Here is a 25,108-nt window from a genome sequence, read left to right as displayed (position 1 = left end):
GCACTAAATGTACTTGAAGTATTTCCATTTTAGCACAATTTAATATATTAAAATATAGTGCAAATAGCTTCAAATTGATCTTAAGCATATCTTGAAAAACACGTAATATACTTGAAGTTGTTTCAAAATAATACATTTAATACACACTTAGCATAGTACAATTTAAATATATTTATTTTTCACCTGGGTATATGCAACATATGCTTGTATGTTTCGAAGACACTCATAATGAATTTGTAATGAACTTGTAACACAAATAAAGTACACTTTAATAGCACTAATCAAGCATGTAATTAGTCCCTACACACAGCAAAACCCCCAGTGTTAAATTAACACTGCTCAGTGTTTATCTAATCCACACTCTCAGAGTGTTTTAAGTAACACTGAAGCGGTGTTAAAGATAATGAGATAATTAAGTGATTAATTGAGTGATGATTGAGCATTATTGAAGACACTTAATGTTAATAAGCAGAAACACTGAAGGAGAAAAATCACAAACCATTATGGTGATCAGTATTTGCTTTAGTTTGGCTCTTGACCCTTACATTTTTAACTTTAGATTTAGTTTGGCTGCTGTAACTGAGTTATAACTGCCAGATGAACAAAGAGCAAATGTGATCTGGTGGTCTTGGTTATGTTTTAACATAATATTATTTTAAAACTATTTTAAATATTAAATCTGAAAACGCCACCCTTGCGTTTTCGTGTGTACGCCCAATCCGTACATTTTGTGAAACGATGATGTCATCACACCAAGTTTCAACTAGTCAGACACGTTAAATCACAGCAACAATTGCCGACTACATGCTTGTGTTCGTGCTGCAGAAGCTACTGAGCCTCTTTTATTTCTTTCTTTATTATTTACTTGAATGTATTTTTATTTCATTTCTTTCTTTTTTACTTTTTACTTCTTTATTTAGGCCTATTTATATTTTCTTTATTATGCTATGATGCTTGTCTGTTGTCTAATTAAGACATTTCGTATTTTGTAGGGATGGGCGTTTCAAGCAAAAATAATATTCGACGATCGCTGGGAATTATTTGATTATTATTCAAAAAACGCACCCCTGCCCCTCATGATCACCGGTAAAACAGCGTTCGCTCAAATTCCACTCTGACATTAAATTTCTCTATATAGGCCTAAATGTTGTAGCCATTAAAGAAAATGTATTTAGTTTCATATTTATGTGTAAACAATGTATTTTTTTTAATTTCATCTAGGCCTATGTTGATTATATGAAAAGTGAACAGCATGAGTAGGCCTAATCATAAGATGCGCAATATATCGGGAGACATCATTTTGACCACATTAAGTTTTGTTTTGTATAAAACCTTTCTTTAAAGTGAATTTCGTTTTGTATAAATTGTATCTTCATTTTAATCAATGTTTCATCCACCAATTGCCTGGAGGCTGGATTTAATAAATAAGAAGAAAATATAGCAGACAATTTAATCAGGACATGGAGGCGCGGCACCAGCGCAATATAACTTGCATTGCTCGTGAACTGAGCTCGTCTCATAAATGAACCGAAACTCAGAAATATATAGAAAGCTTGAAATGTCTACTTTTAAACAAAACAATTCAAAACTAAAAGAAACAGACAACTCTCTTATGACGATGAAAAATCTTATATATTTATATATATATATATATATATATATATAAAATTGTAAATACAATTGTAAATGTATAAATGTATAATTTTAATAATTGTATTAAATAATAAAAATAAACAATTAAAATTAAAATGTCTCCTTGCTATATTTGACACATTCATAATGATTACTTTTGCCAGTTCTTTGTGGCAAGCTTTATGCGTCCGCTAACTATCGAATATCGTGACTCATATTTTGTACCAGGGCCATTTATGGTTGTTCATATTGTTCAATAAAGTTCTTGGTAAAAAAGAAAAGAAAAAAAGAAGCTACTGTGCCTAATATTATTGTTGTATACAGCGCGCAAGGTTTATGCCATAGACAGTATGGTTTATGCGCATGCTCTAAGTCTTCTTCTCCGTTTTTAGTGTATGTCTGTGGCAGAATTACAGTGCCACATACTGGTCTGGCATGTATACTACATCGTTTTGAGTCGGTTTCAGTGGTTTCGTGTGTACGCAGATATTTCTTGAGACGACGCCGTGTTTACGGAATGTTTTTTTTGAACGGGGAAAAAAAATATCGGATAGGGAAAGCTCTGGCTTCGTGTGGATGTGGCCTTAGAGCCTGATCTCTGAGTTAGATTTACTTTATTGATTATAGGAGCATTGGCCTTGTACAGTATAATAATTTTAGCATTTTCAATGTAATCCAAAGGATTTCTTAAGTTATTCTGATACAAAAACACAAAACAAAAAACTTTTAGGCATTTAGGACACACAGACATCAAGAATCAGTGTATGAATTTCAGCAATGGTGATAAACAGCATATTCAGATAAACAGATCAACTCTGAACATTAGAAAACAAGCGACTGAAAAGTCACAATAAAAACAGCAGAAATAAAATAAAATAGTAAGAATAAAGGAAATTAACAAGAAAATTAACCTCATTATTTATTCATGCAGCAATGCATGATTAATGAGTTTTGATTGGTGGTACCCAGCTGCAACATATGATTGTCACCATTGTTGAGATTCACAGGCTGATTCTTGATGTCTATGTGTCTAAATAAAAATAAAAATAAAAACCTTTGGTTTCAGAACAACTTTCAGAACAAGATTTATAATCAATAAAGTAAACCTAACTCAAAGATTAGGCTCTAAATGAGTTCAGTGATTGATGTTAAAAATGATTGTTTAAACACAACCAACACCACCAGATCACTTTTTCTCTTTCTTCATCTGGTTGTTATAACTGAATTACAGCAGCCAAACTAAATCTAAAGCAAAAAATTTAAGGGTCAAGAGCCCAACTAAAGCAGACACTGATCTCCATACTGGTGACTAAGGGCGTTTTTCCACTGGGTTCGTTTGCTGCGGTCCGAACCCGAGTGCGCTCGTTCCCGGCGCCCCCCGCAGCGTTGGTCTGGTTTCACACTCAATTAGTTGTATCGAACCCAGGTGCGTTTGCAGTGATCTTACGTCATCGCAAACGCACACGGAAAACGCATGGAGAATACAACTCGACTGAGCATAGCTGTAATTTGTCTGTTTTTTTGGTGCTATTATGCACAACATAGTGAGAGACAACTACGTTTATGTTCATTACATGGTGTAATTCAGCACATATCCAGGGGACGCCGTGTTTCTGCTGCTCGCAGAAGATTTTTCACTGATGCAACAGTGATACGCATGCGCGGGATACTATACTTCCTGAACAAGCACGCACCCGAGTCCGTGTTGCTTGCACATTAACGCGAACCGCGCCACGGTTCGGGAGCAACCGAACTCAGACCACCTCCTCCAGGTAGTCTCGGGTTCGGTACTCTAGTGCGCACCCGGGTCCGATGACAGCGTTCACATTAGCGATTTTTCATGCGAACCGTGCCCCGGTCCGCACTAAACTGCCAGTGTGAAAGCGCCCTTAAAATTTGTGATTTTCTCCTTCAGTGATTCTGCTTGTTAACATCAGGTGTCTTTAATAATGCTCAATCATCACTCAATTATCTCATTAACTTTAACACTGCTTCCGTGCTACTTATAACACTCTGAGAGTGGGGATTTTATAAACACTGAGCAGGGTTAATTTAACACTGGGGATTTTGCTGTGTACAGGCATATACTTAAAGTACACTAAATACACTTAAAGTTATGCTTTACTACAATTTAATTACAAAATTAGTTGTTTCAAAATAGTACACTTCAAGTTAACTAATCATTAATACACTTGAAGTATATTGATAATTAGTCTGGCTGCAAGTATACTTAGCATTTTTTTATTTTTTTTCAACAGGGTAGTTCCAACGATCATTCACAAACAGCATTGTAAAGTTGTGCGGTTGGAACAGAGGTGTATAGTCCAGGGGCAGAAAGTATAAGTCCTGCCATTTGTTTATTCCACCCATGAACTCAACCAGCTGATTTCACTAATTAGTTCTATCTCCTGGCTGAATTAGCAAATCCAGGTGATTGGAACAAAATACTGAGGAGGACTTTTAATTTCTGAATCTGGACTTTACACCTCTGGCCACATGTCAGCCAAGAGCAAAAGAACTAAAACAGAACTGGACCTTATTGAGCCACAAAACCTGTGTATATTAAATATGGTGTCATCTCAGCCTTAATAAGCCTGTTAACAAGCAGAATTACTGAAGAAAAGAAGAGAACAGAAATAGAGCCGAGCAGAAACCCAAGAATTACAACTGACTTCAGCCACAGCCTTAGATGAAATCCACTGAAGAGAAAAGAAGACATTAAATCTGTGAAGATCTCAGCAGAGGAGGATTAAACAACTCCACAAACAGCATTACCAGCTTCACTTATTACCAACCAGACTGACTTTATTTCTGTCAGACGTCTACAAAAGTTATTAAGAATTAACAAAGGTTTAACTTTAATGTGTTTCATTTGAAGTCACCATAACAGTGATTAGTGTTTCCATTAGTTGGGCTCTTAACTCTTTTTATATATTTTGTCTTTTTTTGGCCACTGCGACAGTGTGTTTGTTAAAGACATTTGCAGCAGCAAAGAAAGCTAGTGATAGTTGTGATAGATGATAGTTTTAAAATCATCATGAAATAGCCTGAATCACTGATGTCATTTACACTATATATAACAATTCTGTTGCTCCATTAATACATTCATATCACAAACCCTGTTACACTGCATCATGAGATCCAACAACATTATACCTATCAGTTAAAATATTTTAACATGAGCACAAAAATGTTACCTACAGTGACACACACAGTTATCAACAATCAGCGTATGAATCTCAACAATGGTGACAATCAAAAATATTCAGATAAACAGATCAACTCTGAACATCACAAAAAAGCTACTAAATGTCACAACAAAAACAACAGCAAAAAAATACAAAGCAAATATTTAGAATTAAACAAAATAATAGGAACATTCAGCTGCATAATTTATTCATGTTGCAATGCATGCAGGGAGTTTTGTACTATGCTGGTACCCAGCATGCATTGCAACAAGGTATTTTTGATTGTCTCCATTGTTGAGATTCATGTGCTGATTATTGATGTATGTGTTTATCATCGAAGATTAAATGATTTAATGCTCAAGTTTGTTCAAATAAATCTTCTAACTGATGCTAATAATTTTGCTGTATCTCATGCTGCAGTAACACAGGGGTTGTGATGTGAAAATATAAATGGAACACAATTGTTAGATTTTAAAAACATCAGTGAAGCAGGTTATTTCATGATGATTATTTCACTTTAGCTTTCTTTGCTGCTGCAGATGTGTTTGACAAACACACTGTCACAGCAGCCAAAAAAGGACAAAATATATAATAAGAGTTAAGAGCCCAACTAATGGAAACACTAATCACTGTTATGGTGACTTCAAATGAAAAACATTAGAGTTAAACCTCTGTTAATTCTCAAAAAAAACTTTTGTAGACGTCTGACAGAAATAAAGTCAGTCTGGTTAGTAATAAATGAAGCTGGTAATGCTGTTTGTGGAGTTGTTTAATCCTCCTCTGCTGAGATCTTCACAGATTTAATGTCTTCTTTTCTCTTCAGTGGATTTCATCTAAGGCTGTGGCTGAAGTCAGTTGTAGTAGTTCTTGTGTTTCTGCTCGGCTCTATTTCTTTTCTCTTCTTTTCTTCAGTGATTCTGCTTGTTAACAGGCTTATTAAGGCTGAGATGACACAATATTTAATATACACCGGTTTTGTGGCTCAGATAAGGTGTTTTTTTCTCTTGGCTGACATGTGGCCAGAGGTGTAAAGTCCAGGTTCAGAAAGTAAAAGTCCTTCTCAGTATTTTGTTCCAATCACCTGCATTTGCTAATTCAGACAGGAGATAGAACTAATTAGTGAAATCAGCTGGCTGAGTTCAAGGGTGGAATAAACATATGCAGGACTTCTACTTTCTGACCCCTGGACTATACACCTCTGGGTTGGAATGACAGCTAACCTGCTAACCAGGTTAGCTAACCTGCTAACCAGCTAAACTATGCTACTAACCTGTGGTTAGAAGCATAGTTTCTTGTTTGCATGACGTGGACTAAATAAATCTTAAGCAAAATAAGCAAGCTAACAGTCAGTACAATCTATATCTTTTATTTAGAATAAATACAAATGTCATTTAAGTGTTTTAGTTTGTCAAGAGATTTAAAGCACTGTTTTTGAAGAGTGCGCATGTGCGAACGTGCTCTAGTACGTAAGAACAATCCAGAATCTGGAAATAAAGCCAAATAACTGAGAAAAATGAGAAATAGTCCTCAGATGTCAATCTGCTGAATTCACAAGTCTGACTCAAAATTAAAGATCCTCAGAGTTTGAGTGAATGTGCGACTGATGGCACTAAAACTAAGTTACTAATGCAGAATTTTAAGATTTATTATTGTAAATGAAAATCATGCTTAGGTCACGATTGTCAGTTGTTTGTGAACCAAATCTGCTGTAAAAGCTGTTTAAGCCCACTGTATGAAATGCTTGAATGGACATGTCCATATAATAATGCAAATTAATGCCCATGCATCTTCCCCCACTGAGGGTTGTGTTTAGGGTCAGGGGATAGAATATTGTTTGTACAGTATAAAAATAATTGTCTCTGGAAAGTCCCTATAAAACATGGAAACCCAACATGTTTGTAAGAATACATGCATTTGTGAACAGTGAATCAAACACATTTTGATTTTGAATTTGACTCCATCAGTGAAGCTAATGTGTTTGCTCATGTTTAAAGATGTATATACAGTATATATATATATATAAAAAACTTGCAAATATTCAATATCAATCACAGGTATGCAGTATATGAACATGTAGACAATATAGATTGTTTCGTAGGCAGAGTTAAATGATCGGTAAAGTACATTAAATAAATAAATAAATAAAATGATTAATTGAAGAATGAAAAGGGACCAAGGTTTGACCAAGATATCTAATGATAAAAAATTAAATAAATTAAAAAACTGGAGCAAGGAGTTTACAAAAATAAACTTAAGATATATTGTCTGAAAACAAGTATTTTTATCTCATGCAATTTTCGATTTAAAAAGATGTTTATAAATATTTATTGGTCAACAGTACAAAAGTACAGTATTTATTTTGAGAATGATTTTCTGCTGTGTAAGACTCAAACCTACAACAATACAGCACTCCTCTGAAATTTGACCCACTGTTCAACAGTCTCTTACTGGCTTACTGATTCTCTGTCAGTGCAGATCAGTGAAGGTTTGTGACGGATAAGTGCAGTGACCGCGGCTGCAATTAAAGCACTTTGGTCATTGGTGTGACAGGAATCCCACCCAGAGCAGTGCATGCTGATGCTGACCCATCTGAGGTATTAGAGAGTGCAGCATACACCCGCTCTTGGAATCTTCCTCAAAGTTAATCCGGTGGGCTGGTCGGGTGGGCAGCGATGCCAGATGGTGGCTGTAGTTATGAATGATGCCTTGGTCTTAAGTATTAAGTTGGATCAGTGTAATCCTGTGCAGCATATGCAGAAGGCCTGCAGGCCCGATCCATTGAGGACACACTTGCACTCCCCCAGTCACTCATTGATACACTACTGATCTTCTTGCAGCTACAGCTACTGCTGTCCGCCTCATGTTCTTATCCACGGCCAGTCCTGTACCTCATTAATAACTTCATCTGAAATACTACCATGGGTTCATATTCAGCGACAGCGTTTGATTGGTCAAGCCACACAGTTAGAATTGCACATAGGTTTATGATCTGATAAACCCATAGACCAATAAGCAAGCCCCTTGCAACTACTCCCAACACCCTCAACCACATAACAATACAACCTATTTAAAACTGACATTTAGCAATCACATAGAAACACAATAAGTACTCAGAACATATTAGGAACTGCAATGCCCTGGCAACCTCTCATAGTACTTTAGCATTGCGGTGGAGGTGACTTTTGCACAGGAAAAACACCACTCATTAACTACCATCCAATTATCCTCAGAATCCAGACCATCTAAGTAACCTCATAAAAGCCTTGCATATCATGATATAGCCATGACCAGAGCCATAGAGAGAGAGAGTTGCGACACTCCCATAGACCTCCGTTGTAAATAATGGCGGCGCTTTTAACCGCCTACTTCCGGGATATGAAGATCGGAATAGTTCCAAACACTGTCATTTGGGCGTTGGACACCATTCACTTACATTGCTGCGCGTCGAGTTGTTCCAGAGTTAAGTTGCCGAAATATCGACCTCTTTTGAATTGTCAACTGTCTATATTGTATCAGAGGCCCTTTGCGATCCTTATACTGGTCTTCATTTGTACATGCACAGCGTAATTATTTATATTTTATGTTGGTTGTTTCAACCAATTTTCAAGCACTGCCTGCTAGCTAACGTTAGTTAGCTAGCGCGACTTCGTCAGCTAAGAGTTCGGTAATGAATCGCTACCACCTTTATAGCAACTTTTATTTAATTAAATTTTTTGGGATATACTAACTTTTCATTATGTTATTATTGTCTTGCGTGAAGCGGCTTGTGAGAACAATGCTGGACCTTTAGGATTGTTATGGCCATCACCAGTCCTGTCTGTTTCATGGATCACCTGCCCCTGGTTTTTGTTTTTCTTGTTCACACACACAAGCACACATTTTTGTTGTCTGTCATTGTTTAATAAAAAATATTTTATTTGAAAACCTTCATTTGTATCAGCCATGCTTAAATTCGTTTTTAATCTGTTATAGTTTTGATAATGTGTATGGCCTTAATCTTAAAATAATATTCTTAGTCTTAACATGATCATGTTTCACGTTGTGGTCCTGGGGGATGGCCACTTTCATCAGAAGAAGTGAGCTAGCTTCTAAGCGAATTCTGAACGGACCGCCACGGCAGACCTCTTTGCGTGATCACGAAGGTAGGCTAATGGCTGAATCAAAATTTATAAGCAAAATCACGGGAATAAATAGCCTAATACAGCCCAGTTGTGCTAAAATAAATATCATGAGACGTCCATCATCAGATGAATGATATGGAAAAGTTAAGTTAGAGCCGCTAAAGCCAGTGCTACTACCCATGCGAACATGAACACTAAGCTTTTCCCTCCAAAAATATAGCTTAAAACTTGTCTCCAAATGCAAAACTGACATTAACAAAATGCAATAATGCAATAACAGCTGAAAAAGTACTTGGGTGTGTGTTTTATTTTATATTTACCGTTCAATAATGCAATCGCTGCTGTCTGTCCCATAGAAGAACATGACAGCCAGCGTACGTTTTGGAACTATTGGGGCTTACATGAACCACGTGACAGCCATAGCGGCGACATCAAAGAGTGTCGCAACTCTCTCTCTCTATGGCTCTGGCCATGACCATCGATGTAACCAGTATGCACTGATAAAATGATTTATTTGTACAGTAAATATAATTTAACATTTCAGTTGAAATGTCTTAAGCAAAGTATATTACAGTTTTTCTCAATTGCTTTGGCACATTTTTCAAAACAGTCTTAACATTCTCTAAACTGTAAGTGCAATTGACACAACTGTTTGCTGGAACATCACAACTCTATTGTCTGCTAAATGCAATTACTCACCCAAAACATTTAATTAATGCTTCAAAACCTAGTTATTGTTAGCCTGACGTCATCATACTCAGATTCTAGTCAGAATATGAGTCTGATACTGCTCCACTGGGCTGTGATTAAGGGGCGTGTTTCAACCAAACCAGGAAAGAAAATTCCTCTGCACTCAAGTGGATAGACCTACAACCAATCAGAGAAACGGAGTAAGTGACGTATGTTCTTCATTAATTTTTTTCCGATCAACAAATGCCTTAATCGCGGTTCTCTATTCCTCTTTTAAAATTAATGCGCTGTCGATATCTTCTATAACAGATGCGATGGCGGAATCTACACATCTCAATTCTCCAGCTGCAGTCTTCTTTGTTGTAAAATAATTAAATCCAAGCACTCTATGGTGACGTGGATGATTACGTTACTGTCTATCATCTGTTCATCATCGTATAATGATGTCTCGTCCGAACAGCTCTGATTTCGAGCATAGTTGCTCCACAACGGATCAAGTCCAGACTGAACTTCCCGACCTCAAATGTTGTGGGCGGGGCTAAGTTCGGCTGGCATCCAGGCTAAGTTATTGTGGCAGTAAATTTCTCAATGCCACCAAAATAAAAAGTGTTCTTGTCATCATGTGAGCCACACTGGTCAAAATATTAAGATTTTCAAGATTTTAAGAATATCAAAATTCACCATAAAAATATTTGTTATATGCAAATTTCATGTTTTCTATTTTTAGTTAACACTGTTTTCTACACTATACAAGAATGTCAGTTTAATGTTAGCTAATTACCCTCCTCCATCCCCACCTCCTCCTCTCGTCCAGTCAGAATTTGGGATTCTGATTCCCCTTGAATCAGACTAAATTCTTGAATTATGTTGTACATTAAAATATTGACATTAATGATATCTGCAATACATTTATGTTGGTTCTGTTCTGTTTATCCTAAGGGGGGTTTTATTGCTGCTCTCCCTTGCTCTTATCCATGCTAGGCTGCATGGATGTGCAGGGAGTTCTTGCCCAGAACAGAACCATACCGCCAATCCAAACTGTATGCTAATTGTCAATAGTCTTTGACGATAGCGGTCCTGACAGAAACAAGGACTTTTCAAACTCTGCTGTTTTGTGCTTTACTGAAACCAGGCTGAGTGAAACTATTCCGGAGAGCGTGCTACATCTGCCAGGCTTCCAGCTGTTCTGGGCTGATTGCATCGCGGAGTTAACAGGGAAAACGAGAGGTGGTGGATTGTTTCTACATTAACGAAAGTTGGTGTTCAGATGTAACAACACTGAAGAAGAAGTGGTCTCCTAATTAAGAGGTGCTCTTCATAAACTATAAACCTTTCTTCTCGTGAATGTGTACATCCCTCCAGATGCGTGTGTGAGCGCGGCGCAACAACAGCTGGCTAAATAAATAGCTGAAACAGAACAAAAGTACCCAGACTCTCTTTTAATCATTCTTTGGGATTTTAACAAAGCAAATCTCTCGCGTAAACTGCCAAAATACAGATAGGATGCTACATGTCCCACCAGAGACAGTAATATACTGGATCACTGTTACACCACAATAAAGAATGCACATCACTCCGTCCCAAGAGGAGCTTTGGGCCTCTCTGATCACTGCCTAGTTCATCTTATACCGGCCAACAGGCAGAAACTGAAATCATCTAAACCTGTAATAACGACTGTAAAAAGATGGACTAATGAAGCAGACTGGGATTTACAAGCCTGCTTCGATTGCACTGATCGGACTGTTTTGAATCTGCTGCCACCAACCTGGACGAGACTGTAACATCATACATCAGTTTCTGTGAGGATACATGCATTCCTACCAGGACATTCTTATCATTCACTAATGATAAACCATGGTTTGCTGTGAAACTCAAACAGCTTCATAATGCCAAAGAGGATGCCTACAGAATTGGGGATAAAATCATGTATAACCAGGCCAGAAGTCAAGTCCTCAGTTCTGGCAGGTCACATTAGTCAAGCTTGCCTCAGCTAACTCTCAGCTGATCCACGTCTACCTATAGAAATACGACGCCTATCACTGTATACATGTATAAGCTCCTTTAGTATTATCAGCAGCTATCACATTTCTCAGGAGCTAATTAACCTCCTCCATCCCCAGCTCCTCCTCTTGTCAGTCAGGATTTGGCATTCTGATTCCCCTTGAATCAGAATAAATTCTCGAAATATGTTGTACTTTAAAATCTTGAATTAATGATATCTGCAATACAATCATGTTGGTTCTGTTCTGTTTACCCTAATGGGGGTTACTGCTGCTCTCCCTGCTCTTATCTATGCTAGGCTGCATGGATGCACAGGGAGTTCTTGCCCAAAACAGAACCATACCCGCCAATCCAAACTGTATGCTAATTGTCAATAGTATTTGACGATAGTGGTCCTGACTGAAACAAACTATCAAAGAAGATCAGAGTGGTTAAAAGTCACTACTCCGAAAATCTGAAAAAAACAGTTTTCAGCCAATGACCCGTCATCAGTCTGGACAGGCCTGAGGACCATCACAAAGTACAAGTCACCATCCCCCCAATCTGTGAAGAATCAACAAATGGCTGAGGATCTGAATGCATTTTCAATAGTTTTACTGCAGGTTTGAAAAACCCAAACCCCTTACCCGCTCTGACCTGCACTTCACACATACACCTCCTGCAACTCCCCTCCTGCTATTCAACCTGCGCTTAAGGTCTGTGTGGAGGACGTGAGCAAGGTCTTCAAAAAACAAAAGATTAGGAAAGCTTCAGGCCCAGACGGTGTTTCACCTGCCTGTTTAAAAAGTCTGCACTGACCAACGCTCCACTATCATTAAAAATTAAAAACCCAAATCAATGGACTTAATGACTACAGACCAGTCGCTCTCACGTCTGTGGTTATGAAGTCGTTTGAAAGACTGGTGCTGACCTACCTCAAGAACATCACCGGACCCTAGCTTTACCCCCTGCAGTTTGCATACAGAGTAAACAGGTCTGTGGATGATGCAGTCAACATGGGACTGCATTATATCCTGCAACTCGATCGACCTGGGACTTGCGCAAGTATCTTATTTGTGGACTTTAGTTCGGCCTTCAATACCATAATGCCTGATCTTCTCACAGACAAACTGACCCAGCTCTCTGTGCCAACCTCAATCTGTCAGTGGATCACCAGCTTCCTTACAGACAGTTAACAGCTTGCGAGACTGGGAAAACTCACATCCAGGACTCTCACGATCAGCACTGGTGCTCCTCAGGATTGTGTTTTCTCCCCCTTACTGCTCGTCTCCCTGTACACAAATGACTGCTCTTCAAAAGACCCCTCTGTCAAACTCCTGAAATTTTCAGATGACAGTTATCGGCCTCATCCAAAACATTGACGAGTCTGCTTACAAACTGGATGTTGAACAGCTGGCTGTCTGGTACTGTCACAACAACCTAGAGCAGAAAAAGCTCAAGAGATGATCGTTGACTTCAGGAGAAACCCCCCTGCACTCCCCGCCTCACCATCATGAGCAGAACTGTGGCAGCAGTGGAGTCATTCAGGTTCCTGGGCACCCCTATCTCTCAGGACCTGAAGTGGGACAATCACATTGACTCCATTGTGAAAAATGCCCGGCAGAGGTTGTACTTCCTTCGCCAGCTGAGGAAGTTCAACCTGCCACAGGAGCTGCTGAAACAGTTGTACTCAGCCATCATCGAGTCTGTCCTGTGCTTAACAATAACTGTCTGGTTTGGTTCAGCTACCAAATCAGACATCAGGAGACTACAACGGACAGTCAGGACAGCTGAGAAGATTATTGGCCCACCCTCCAAGATCTTTGAACCTCCAGAGTGAGAAAAAGGGCTAAGAAAATCCCTTTGGACCCCAGCACACTCTTTCTTTGAACTGTTGCCCTCTGGCAGCCACTACAGAGCACCGAGCATCAGAACAGCCAGGCACAAGAACAGAACTGTACATGGTCTACCATAACTGTACATTTATACATAACATCTAAAATTGTACATCTGTAAATTACATCATAAACTGTTCACTTGTAAATAATATATCTGTACATTCATTAAAACAACCATGTAATACATATTTTTTCTATATATTTCTACTACTGTATTTTTTCTATATATTTCTACTACTGTATATATCACATTATTTAAATTTGTTCCTTATATTATTATGTTTTAATTCTACTGTGTAATTCCCATGTATGTCTGCACTATGTCTGTACTTCTGCACTGGAAGCTCCTGTCATCGACAAATTCATTGTGTGTGCAAATATACTTGGAAAATAAAGCTCATTCTCATTCTGAAGATGTCCTTTTATAAGGGCTGTTGTACCCCTACACTCTTAAGAAAAATAATTCTGAACAGTGCCCAATTTGGGTTCTTCAGTTTGTAACAATAGCAGAACCCTTTTGGTGCTAAACAGAACAAGGTTCCATAAAGAACCATGTTTTGAAAGTACTATAGAATTTAAATATTATATTGTGTTATAAGGAACCTTTTTAATAATAGTTTATTTTCATTTATATTAATTATGTATTATTACAGTTTTTTTTTTTAAATTGCTTATGTAACCCCTCAGGTCCTAATCGCCTTGCTCTCTGCGGGCCTCGAACCCAGGACTACGGCATGGGAGGCGGGAGCTCTTAACAAGGAGGCTACAGACCACAGTCACAGTTGCTAGAGCGCCTCTTGAGATCAGGGGAGTGAGGTTTACTCGCACAGCTCTTACTATCTGGCCTCCGTTACACACAATTTCTGAAATTATGTCTCCATGTGATCTTAAAACTGTACACACAAAACCACAAAACACACACACAAGATGCTAAACGTCACACATTTCAAACGTCAAAACTATTTAAACCTTTCTAAAAATTGTGTTTTTGTACAGTAACTCTACACACAAACCATGAAATGATTAGCCACTTACACGTCAAACTACACACGGATGTGAAAAATGTAAAACACTACAATATTGTGTCTTTTGCTTGTTTAGTGTGCATTGGAGTGTACATGAGTTTGTCACATGTACATGTACAAATACGCACAAATATGTACAGTATGTATGCACAATTGATGAACTTTACTGTTATTGAACTGAACTGACTTGAGCTGAATAATGACATAATTGGCTTGTTAGAGCTGCTTTACAGCACAATTTGAATTTGTTACTATATTGTGAAGCTGCTTTGAAACAATCCGTATTGTGTAAAAAGCAACAGAAATAAACGTGACTTGACTTGTATGCATATTCAGTATATATTTACAAAATAAACAGAAATGCAAGGGTCAAAAATGTATTTGTTTCTCAAAACATTGAGTTTTGATTTCTAAGTGATCAATTTATGTATAAATGTTTCCACACGTGATCATTGGGTATAAGTAATTTGGGAAATTGTTGTGGCATTTACTGTTAATGACAGTGTTTTCTAAATGAAACACAAGAGCTTGTTAGTTTTGAGGCATGTGTCTAATGTAGAGAACTGTGTTGGTAACACTTTATAATAACTGCACGCTATTAATCATTAGTTAAGCATTAGTAAAGAGTTAATTAATAATTTAAAAAGCATTAATAGACATTAATAAGCAGTTTATAAATACAGCTATAAATTATTTATTCTTAACTTATAAACATATCTATAATGTGTTTAATAATTGCATTTTTATAATTTATTAATGATCAATTTATCATTTCTAAATTAAGTATTGCATTATTTACAAACCAGTTATTTAAGAGTTGTCAGTGGTTCATAAGATCACTATGAATATAAGGAATATAACTATGATCACAACGAATATAAATAAGTGAAACAACAATGATATATTTCAAATATATTTCAAGTTTAAATCACCCGCTCCGCTCAGCTCCACCCTCTGTACTGGAGCACGCTCAATTTTATATTTCATGCAGAGATTGACAGGATAGGGCAAAGATGGAGCTAGCGTTCTCATTCCTGGCATACGTGAAAAACAAAAAAGGCAGCGCCTGTCGGTGGAGCATGATCTACGAGTTGCCCTATCCTCAATCTACCCCCACATCAAGAGGCTGTACTCGCAAAAGCAGGCACATGTATCCCATTAAAATGCCCACGACACAGTTCCATAGACAGATATTTTAGTTTCATTTTTTAAGTTAAAATGTCAGGTTTGAACAAAGCAAATGAGAATTAAAAAAATTATTGTATTTGGTTATTATTATTTAAAGAGTTAAGTATCAATCTTTAAATGTTTTGTTCCAATGATTCCCACATAAAGTAATTGGTTCAAATCACTTACCGAAACAATCGTCATAAAATACACTTTGTATTTTATGACAACGATTGTCTGTTAACAATGAGTTGACGGTTTTAACGTTCTTGTTCACTTTTTTTTTGTTTTTTTTGAAGATCTGAGGTGAATTGTTGGTTTCAGTAAGGCTATAAAACACACAAAAAATTATATTCAAACTCACACAGACGCTTTTAACAATAAATAAAGAACATAAACAGTACCTGAGATTATCATACTATCTGTTGTTGTTCCATCCGCGACGTCGCAGAAATAGAAACCGTTTCTAAAATAAAATCATCGCGTGTCACAGTCGCGGCTGGTTAGGACAAAAACTCTGATTAACATGGAAAATATACCTTTTATTGCGTGCCGTCGTGTCGCGTCTGGTTAGGACACGGTGTTAGGCCTATGTCTGTTATGACGCATTCATAATAAATTCATGCTGCTGTTCATGCTTCATTTGTTATTTGCACATCTAGATTTAATTTTATATATGGGTCAAAGTCACTATAAAGTACCTTTGGTGTCCTCATCAGAATCACTCAGTCATCATGAACATAATGCAAAATAATGAAATTCTGAGGTCTTACAAGATGTTAAATAAACAAACATTTACACACATAGAAGTACAATGAAAAATCTCTTGAAATGTGTTTTTTTCTTCATTTCATACCATTTTCTTTGATTGGACGTTTGTGACTTTGGCATGTCCCACACGCTGCTCAGCTAACTTCAGTGAGTGTAAAAAGTGGTTAAATGACACACAATTTAAATATATTTTTTTATATTCTTATTTTTCTCAACAAGTTGTTTGAAAAAACAAGTCAATTTGATCATTTATATGCTATTTTCATAATAATATTAAACATATGCATGTACTCATGTATGTAATTAGTTTAATTGGGTTGGGGTGCCATGAAAAAAAAAAAATGCAATAAAGGGGGCCATGCTTTCAAAAAGTTTTGGAACCACTGGCCTAGAGAACATGTCATCCACTTATTGTCTGTAGGGACCGTTCAGCAGGCATCCCCGAGGCATGGCGAACGACGCAGTGTCATGTTCCCTGTTCTCAGGGAACATAGGTTATAGTTGTAACCTGAGACGTTCCCTTTCAAAAGGGAACTCGCACTGCGTTGATGACGCTATTGTGGAACGATATACAGTACCCATGCCACCATACTGAAGGGAGTGCATGCCAATTATGGCTGTGACAAAAATGGCAGAAAACGTCAGTTTCACTGAAATGCCAAACACTCCCCCTTCAGGTCACAAAGATTGTCAGTGACCGTATTCCCTAAGGCCACTGCCCAAGCTATAAGCCTCAAAGAGGCCTCTGATACAACAAGGCCTACCAAGGCCAATCAAAGGCTTGGAACCAACAACTTCAAAGGAAGGGGTCCTTTAAGGGAATATGTCCGGGGTGTCCGAAAGGAGTCCTGTCCAGTCACTTTCTGAGGGGGACATAAAGTCAACCCCACATGCCACCAGGGAGGCTGACCTGGTCTAATTTACTGATCTAGTTTTGCCAACAACATGTCTGTTTCCTAAACAGAGTCTCAAACATTATTTGCCTCAACTTGTGGAGGCATCCGATGGGGAGGAATGCATATAGTGGCTGTAATCGCTCACAGACCTGATCATAGAGATGGACATCCTGGAGAGTAGAACTCAGCATAGCGCTTTCGAACCCTTGCAAACAAGGGGAGTAACTCTACTCGATCCTGGATCTACAACAGTGCCCTCTAAAAGGGGGAAGATCTAACAGGGAGGCCTCGTGAGAGTCATTCGACCTTCCAATCAGACTTAGGGAGCTATGCATTCATACAGAGCGATCCTCAGATAGAGTCTGGAACACTATGCTCAACCTGACAAGTATTGACCAGAATCTGGGCTAGAATCAGGGAGGCTACATGGGAGCCTGCAACGTGATCCTTAATGCCTTTGCAATGCTCAGCATCCAATTGGTTGGAGAGCCGCCTTCAAGGAGGCCTGTTAAGGCCTAACTACTTGATAGCGAGACTGTTAGCAGAGCTAGCCTCAGAAGCCACGTGCTCTTACAGACATTTCTATGGGCCTGGTTATACTTATTTAACATTGCCAACAGGCAGTGTACTCGGCAGAAGTGCTATCGACCCTTTAAAGCAAGGGGAGTACAATCTTATGCTACCGGACTATCGAGGAGGCCTACTGTAAGGGCTACATCTTTGAATGTCACGGACGTCAACCCGGGCAGTGCTTTGACTCTAAGGTAGCATACTCAACCATCCCAAATGTGAGGGAGTAACTAATCTGTCTCTACCTGAGCCTGGGTGGTGAAGGGTGATAACATACGAGCAATGTGTAGCAAAGTACTCTAAATAATGACCCATTATTTCAGACTCAGCATGACTCTGAGAAATGTATCAGGGTCAAGGCATATTATCTTGTATTTTTTAAAAGACAGATTTTATATTCTCAACTAAACCCAAGGGAATGGATGCCACAGTAAGTGGCCAACGGCATTTTACCTTATGACTTGAATTATTTAATTCAAGGGGCTCAGAGGGAAAAACCCTTTTTCGACTAAAGGCCTTGCTGGATATACTAGCTACTATACTCGGCTCAGTATGCTCAGGTGGGGGCCTGAGCATACTGCTTCTTACTTTATAGAGAGAAAGGCCTGACAACACCCATGAGATATCTGCATGTGAGGCTTTTTGAAGATAGCCACTAGCATTTTTACACCTAATGCAAAAGGCGGGCCTTGGCTAGAAGACTTGTAAGAGGAGGCCAGTACTAGGAAAAACTGAGAATGCTTAGCAGAACACCAACAAATTCCTAGTTACCAAGCCTAATCCAGATATTGAGGCTATGTCTGAAGAAACAAACTTTGTTGCATTATTTTCCTGTTATCACTGTAAAGCTGCTTTGAAACAATCTGTATTGTAAAAAGCACTATATAAATAAAGGTGACTTGATTTGAAGTTCAGAGCTATAATCTCAAAACGACTCTCTAAAGTGAGAGGAGAACTGCTGCTCTAGTATAAGGTAGCTTTCAAGGTGGCCTGACGAGGGCCAATGATTGACTTTGTAGTTATATCTGGTGCTTGACAGTGCGGTGGCACTTAGTAGAATAGATCCCTATAGGCAGGAAGCCATCTCACGCAGAAATGTCTGTTTGATGCTCGGATGAATGGTGACCTCACTAGAGAATTTTCCATATAATAAAGCCAACCTGTTCACTACCACAAATTGGCACTACCCACTACATAAGCCTGACGACTCTAACATAAGAGGAGGCCTATGAGAAGGGTATGCATAGCCTACCTATATATGGGATCTTCAGAGCCCTATTTTCACCATCCTATAAAAACCCTACCTAACATATCCCTTAATCATTTCTAACAGGGAACCTAGGTCTACTGTTCAACCTTACTAGAACTCTCCTAAAGAGATGAGACCTACTAAACAACATTCGCAAAATGAAGGCCTATCACCATTAAGAGCTCAGAAGAGCGCACTTACTACCAAACCCAACGCCAGACATACAGAAGGGTTCCAAATTGAAGGGATAACTCATCATAGGTCCAGCCTCAGGGCTGATGTGTTATGCAAGGTTTAAATGCAGCCTCTCTGAACTTTCCCACGACCGCCTCAATTCAACCACAGATGCCTCTCCGTGGCCGTGGACGTTCGATAGCGGAGGCTGTTTGTTTGGTGGCCCGGAGAGCTAAATCTGTGGTTTGGTGCTGCTCGTCCACTGCCTCAGGGGAAAGACCCTGACCGTGGTCCAAATCTTTCAGCAGATCAGCCTGGTATGCTTACAACACAGCCATTGTGTGCAAGGTAGCACCAGCCAGACCCGCCGCCGCGTATGCCCTGCCATTTAAGCACAATGTCATTTTTTAGTGGCTTAGAAGGCAGGGCAGGAGCACTCAGTGTCTGTGCCTCTCTAGCTGGAGATAGTTTGCGAACGTATCATCAATTGGGGGCATCGACACATACCCGTGTTCGCGCATCCCCTCAACATCAGCGTAGTTCGCTCGCTGATGGTGATGGATGCACGCTGAATACAGGTTTTTCCTTGCCTTTTCGAACTCATTGTGTAGATCGGGCAGGAATGAAAGGCTCACAGGAGCTGGAGCTTTATGGCCGTCAAGTCTGCCACGAGCAGTCTCTTCCCTCAAGCGCTCACATGGCAACTGAAGCGTTGCTGAGGCGCGTTCCATTACACTCAACATCTTAACATACGTGGGGGGCAGGGGGGCTGTGAGGGTTCGGGTTGTACATCCTCTTCACCCTCATCAGCCATCTCATGCTCTCTTGGGCTGGGTGCCAGCAGAGCACTTGCTGCCAGATCAGAGGATGTTAGTGACAACACAGCTCACTCTCGCGAGCCTCCGAGGGGCGTGAGAGATTAACACCTCTCTCAAACTCCTCGGCGAGAACCCCACAATTATAGTCTCCGCTTTGCCTCAGCGCGAGCGGGACCTGAACTGGCTGGCACAATTGCCTGTCCCTCCTCCCTTGAGAAGAGGGCCAGACGAGAGCGGAGTTTTCTTAAGGGAAAATCTCTCAGTTGGCACAAGCAGCTCCCTCAAGAACTGATTGTGCATGCTCTTCGCCCAAACAGTAAACGCACAAGTTGTGTGTATCATCAGGTGTCAAATATCTTAGACACGGATCCACACACTTCCTGAAGCGTTTTTCACAAGCCATGATTACCTTTTGAAGTTTCAGGTTGAAGCGTACAAACAAACAGTCTCTGAAGACGAAAAGAGGATGACATGTTCTCTAGGCGCCCCTTACATACTTCCGGGTCGCACTAGTAGTGTCACATAGACTGTCATATACATAGACTGTCGCCGGTCAATACGATTGCCGTGATTGCGTTTCAGACACCGGTTCACGCGGAGGCACTCCCTGATAGCGTCATCGACGCAGTGCAAGTTCCCTTTCAAAAGGTCGCAATTTAAAAGTCCATTCATAGACATTTTAAAGAACCATCTTTTTTAGTGTGTAAAGGTAAAATTAAAAGTACCCACATACTCTCTCATGTCTCGTTCCTGGTTTGTTTACACAAGGACACTTTAGTACTGTAATGTATTTCTCCTTTATTCACTTGCTCTCAGGTCAATGAGTCTGAAGAAAACAATTTTCTCACACACTGTCATCTCATTCATCTTCAAAGAAAGAGAAATCCCTCGCTCTCGGATGAGGACAGCTGCTCCAGCTGCCAGAGGGGACATTTGTGAAGAGCTGCTCATGTGTACCGCAAAAGCAGCGAAAGGCGAGTGCTTTTGAGTCAGTCTACAATAGGTGTTGAAGAACCACAGTATGCACAATATGATTGAAGAAATGGCCACAATATTTGCATCAAAGACATACAAAACAAAAAAAAAACAAAAAATGACACTGTCATGACACAGTAACAAGGCCTTGGTTACATCAGGGGGAAAATGGTTTCAGACCATAGCCCAGGTCGACTTTAAGTGCCTCTCTTAAGCTACATGTACACAATCCCAGGTTTTCATTTAAATGGGTTAAAAAGATCCACATCACACAGGTAAAAATATATATAGTTCTCTCTCTCTCTCATGAGACTCTTGTGGTCAAATTCTGCTTCACTGGGTTTTCTAGTTAGTTTATACTGCTTCAGTGGATGCATGCACATAAACACTCTGACAGCACAGAAGCCACATGTCCACCAAAGCCCACAGCATCCACTGAGCTCCTGGCACTTACCATCAATAGGTTACAAAACAAAGCCTGAAACTTTTACAAAATGAAGATTTTTTTTCTTTTTCATTTTCAACAAATGGTCAGCTAAAGTGCCTATAGCCTGAGATGCTGGAATCGGCTCCAGCATCGCTGCGACCCTATAGGACAAGCAGTTTAGAAAATGGATGGATGGGTCTGCTAAAGGAGATGCTTAACCTTTAGCAGACCAAAGTAAATATTATATGAGCCATTTCTATTCATTTTATATAAACATAAATGTATAGTATCAGTTTTTACAGCCCTGTTACAGCCATTTGGAACATCTAAACTAATTTTATTTAATTTATGTTATTGATTTAATTATTTTCTAGGAAAAGTGAAAATGAAATAATAATAATAATTTATTTTTATATATTGTCTTTCAGGCACTCTATAGTGCTCAAGGTCGCTTTACAAAGGGACAAAAGAAACAACAAATTAATAGTATATTAGTCTGAACAGAGAACAGCAGAAATAAAAGCAAATACATAATCTAAGCAAACAATAGCAGAACCAAAACCAATGAAGTGAGAATCAGGACAGAGTTAGAAACAAGAAATATAAGAATAACAGAAGTGAAGTGAGATTTCAGTTGAGTTTTGAATATCCGAGATTTCACTCATCCATTTAGAGGTTGTGATATATTTTTCCAACATTTAGTAGCAGTGACTCTGTAGGATCTATCCTATTGGAGTGACTTACTAGTTTTTGTGATAACATGAGCAAGTTGTAAACACTGAAGTTTTTGTGATAGCATGAGCAAGTTGTAAATACTGAAGTATTTTAGGTAAACCAACAAAAAGGGAATTGCAATAATCTAATGAAAGCATGATTAACAGTATCAAATTCCATAAGACTGAGGCAGGACTGAAGACAAGCAATATGGCGGAGATGAAAAATGAGGACCTGATGAGATGGTTACAGTTTTTTACATTTCTCAATACTTAGGTCACTTTTGCAAAACTCTTCACACAGTGAGCACAACAGAGGCTAAATTATGGATAATTTATCATTGCTTTAGCACAAAATGCATTCAATGATGATGCCAAACTCTGTGTACCTCAGGCCAATTTGCTCATGAATACTGTTTTCAAAACTGTTCAACTTAAGTTCAAAACAATAACATAATACAAAACTGAATAAGAAATAAAATATGCTACATTTCTACAGTAATATAGAAATGAAATATACTGAATCTAAAAAATCAAATACAATCAAAGCAATTTGATAAAACTGAACACCTACACAAGTCTTTCAATTTCATCATCCATTCAAAGGGTAAAACTTTGTAATAATTTTGTCCTGTAATGTAAACATCAATCATGTAACATAAACTGCAGTGAATTATAAACAGTAGAGAGTGTCATTCTTGTTTTGTAAAGAAATTGTACAAAAGAAAATATTGTATAATGCTACTTGATGTTAGTTTTTTTTAGGTCTGTGTTTTATGATTGACAAAGTGTGTTTGCTGGGTAAAAACCTTTGCTAGTGTTCTGGAAGAATGAGTTCATTTGAGACATGAATGAAGTGTTTTGGTAGATTAGTGCATTTTGAATGTGAAATTAACTGCTGTGCCTAGTTGAAAGTTGGTAAGGAGAACTGTGTGAAGAGTTTGGAAAAAATGACCTAAGTATTGAGAAATGTGTCCTAGCGATTGTAAAAAATTCAAATAAACGGGCTTCAAAACTGAGAGAGGAATCAAATACCACTCCCAAAGTTTGAACAGTTGGTGAGAGAACAAGCAAAACACCATCAATATCTAAATATAGCATGTTTGGGGACAACTAACAAAATTTCAGTCTTGTCAGTATTGGTTCAAAGAATCAGAAGCCCTGCATTTTTTCAGATCTTGAATTCTGTTTGTTAGGGAAAGAAATGAGGTATACAGATAGAATGGGAGGCTATGATGTAGATTTGAATGTCATCTGCATATGAATGGAAATTTAAAACGTGCTGACAAATAATCTGACCCATGGGTAGCATATAAAAGAGAGGTGGACTGAGAAGCGAACCTTGAGGAACACCTCTAGAAACAGAAAGAAATAGACACATTTGTAAAATATGCCAGTGTACATTACAGCTAGCCTAAATTAAGCTCACTCAGTAGGAGTTAATTAGTAACTAAATGTTGATTTTTAATTGTTATAAATGTGTATTTTCCTTCAATTAAAGATAATTCTTTGTTTGACATTTTTTTACTTACAATAACTTTTCTTACAGGGTTAAAATGTTTGAGCTTGATGAATGCAGCAACACTAAATTTGAGTAAATATTGAAAACATTATTTAAATTAATTGGAAAATTACATATGTGTAATTCTCGCCTCCGTCGCACAGTCCTTCATTGACCGCCTAATATTGCATATTGCACATAAAAAGAATAGCAGGCTGAAATCACAATCTCCAATCTGATTGGGTGGCACTATGAAACATTCAAGTCAGGATATACAGGTTTTTATCAGTCAGCTAGGAACAAATTTGTGTTTGTAAGGTCCAGGATTCAAGGAAAAATATGAACTGTTGGAGCTGTGTCCTCAGACGGTTTACAAAGATGATGGACCAAAATAGACCAGACTTCTCTGTCTATGCTGCTACACTAGTATGCATATATTGAAGGTTGTGTTGATCTTTTGTGGACATGACAGTTAATCTACACATATAGCCCTACAATTTGAGAGATGCCATTTGATGCCAAATTTGTCTTTTTCCTCATTTTTTTTTATTTTATTTATTTATTATTATTATTACAAAAAAATAATGTTATATAATTATTTGATAAAGTTAAAAATATGAATATGAAAATATGATTGTAGGCAACCAATTTATTTATAATTTGTAGTAGTAGTTGATTAATATCCAAACACATTGTTCATTGTCTACCAAAGTTTTGCCTAATGCCACTAGGTGACACTATTCAACTGTTCAAATCTTGTTTCTGAATAAGGTCCCATATCTCAGTCTGCTTCAACTGCAAACTCCACTACATGTTTGCCAGCTGAAGTATGTTATCCATGAGAAACAATGGTAAGACAACAAATAATTGTAGAATCCTCTCATGTATGTATTTTCATGACTTTGTTATTCTAGTGGACACAAAGCTACTTTTGTGAAGACTGAAAAAAAAAAAAAAAGACACTCAATATGAATATGACTCAGAGTGCTCTGGCTCTGCCAAGCCTGTCAACTATTGCCGCCTACATGTGCCTATGGAGGGCAGATGAGCTGTGTAATCTATATTAAGATTGAAATGGCAGTGTCCACATGGACTTATTTTCCTAGGACTCTGCAGCACTAATGTAACCTCCATGTAATGATGCAAAGCAGATTAAATACAGCTTTATGGGGAAATCTCCAATGGAATGGTGGGAATTTACCTCTCAGGGATGCGTGACTGGGGTCAATAGTTATTGACGTGAATTTATGAAACACATTTGCACATGATCTACACTACATGGCCTAAAGTATGTGAATGCCCCCTTCTAAATA

At 38.4% G+C, this 25,108-nt stretch overlaps 1 protein-coding gene across 1 annotated transcript in view; it reads right to left on the bottom strand.

Annotated features, from left to right (window-relative positions):
* Positions 1-25,108, bottom strand: part of LOC309497188 (potassium voltage-gated channel subfamily A member 1) — a 59,646-nt gene that overhangs the window by 4,082 nt on the left and 30,456 nt on the right. The gene's annotated exons all lie outside the window — the stretch shown is intronic.

The sequence above is a fragment of the Leuciscus leuciscus genome (assembly GCF_965113295.1).
Source record: "Leuciscus leuciscus genome assembly, chromosome: 4".
Taxonomy (NCBI): Eukaryota; Metazoa; Chordata; class Actinopteri; order Cypriniformes; family Leuciscidae; genus Leuciscus; species Leuciscus leuciscus.
This window is presented reverse-complemented; position numbering and strand designations above follow the sequence as displayed.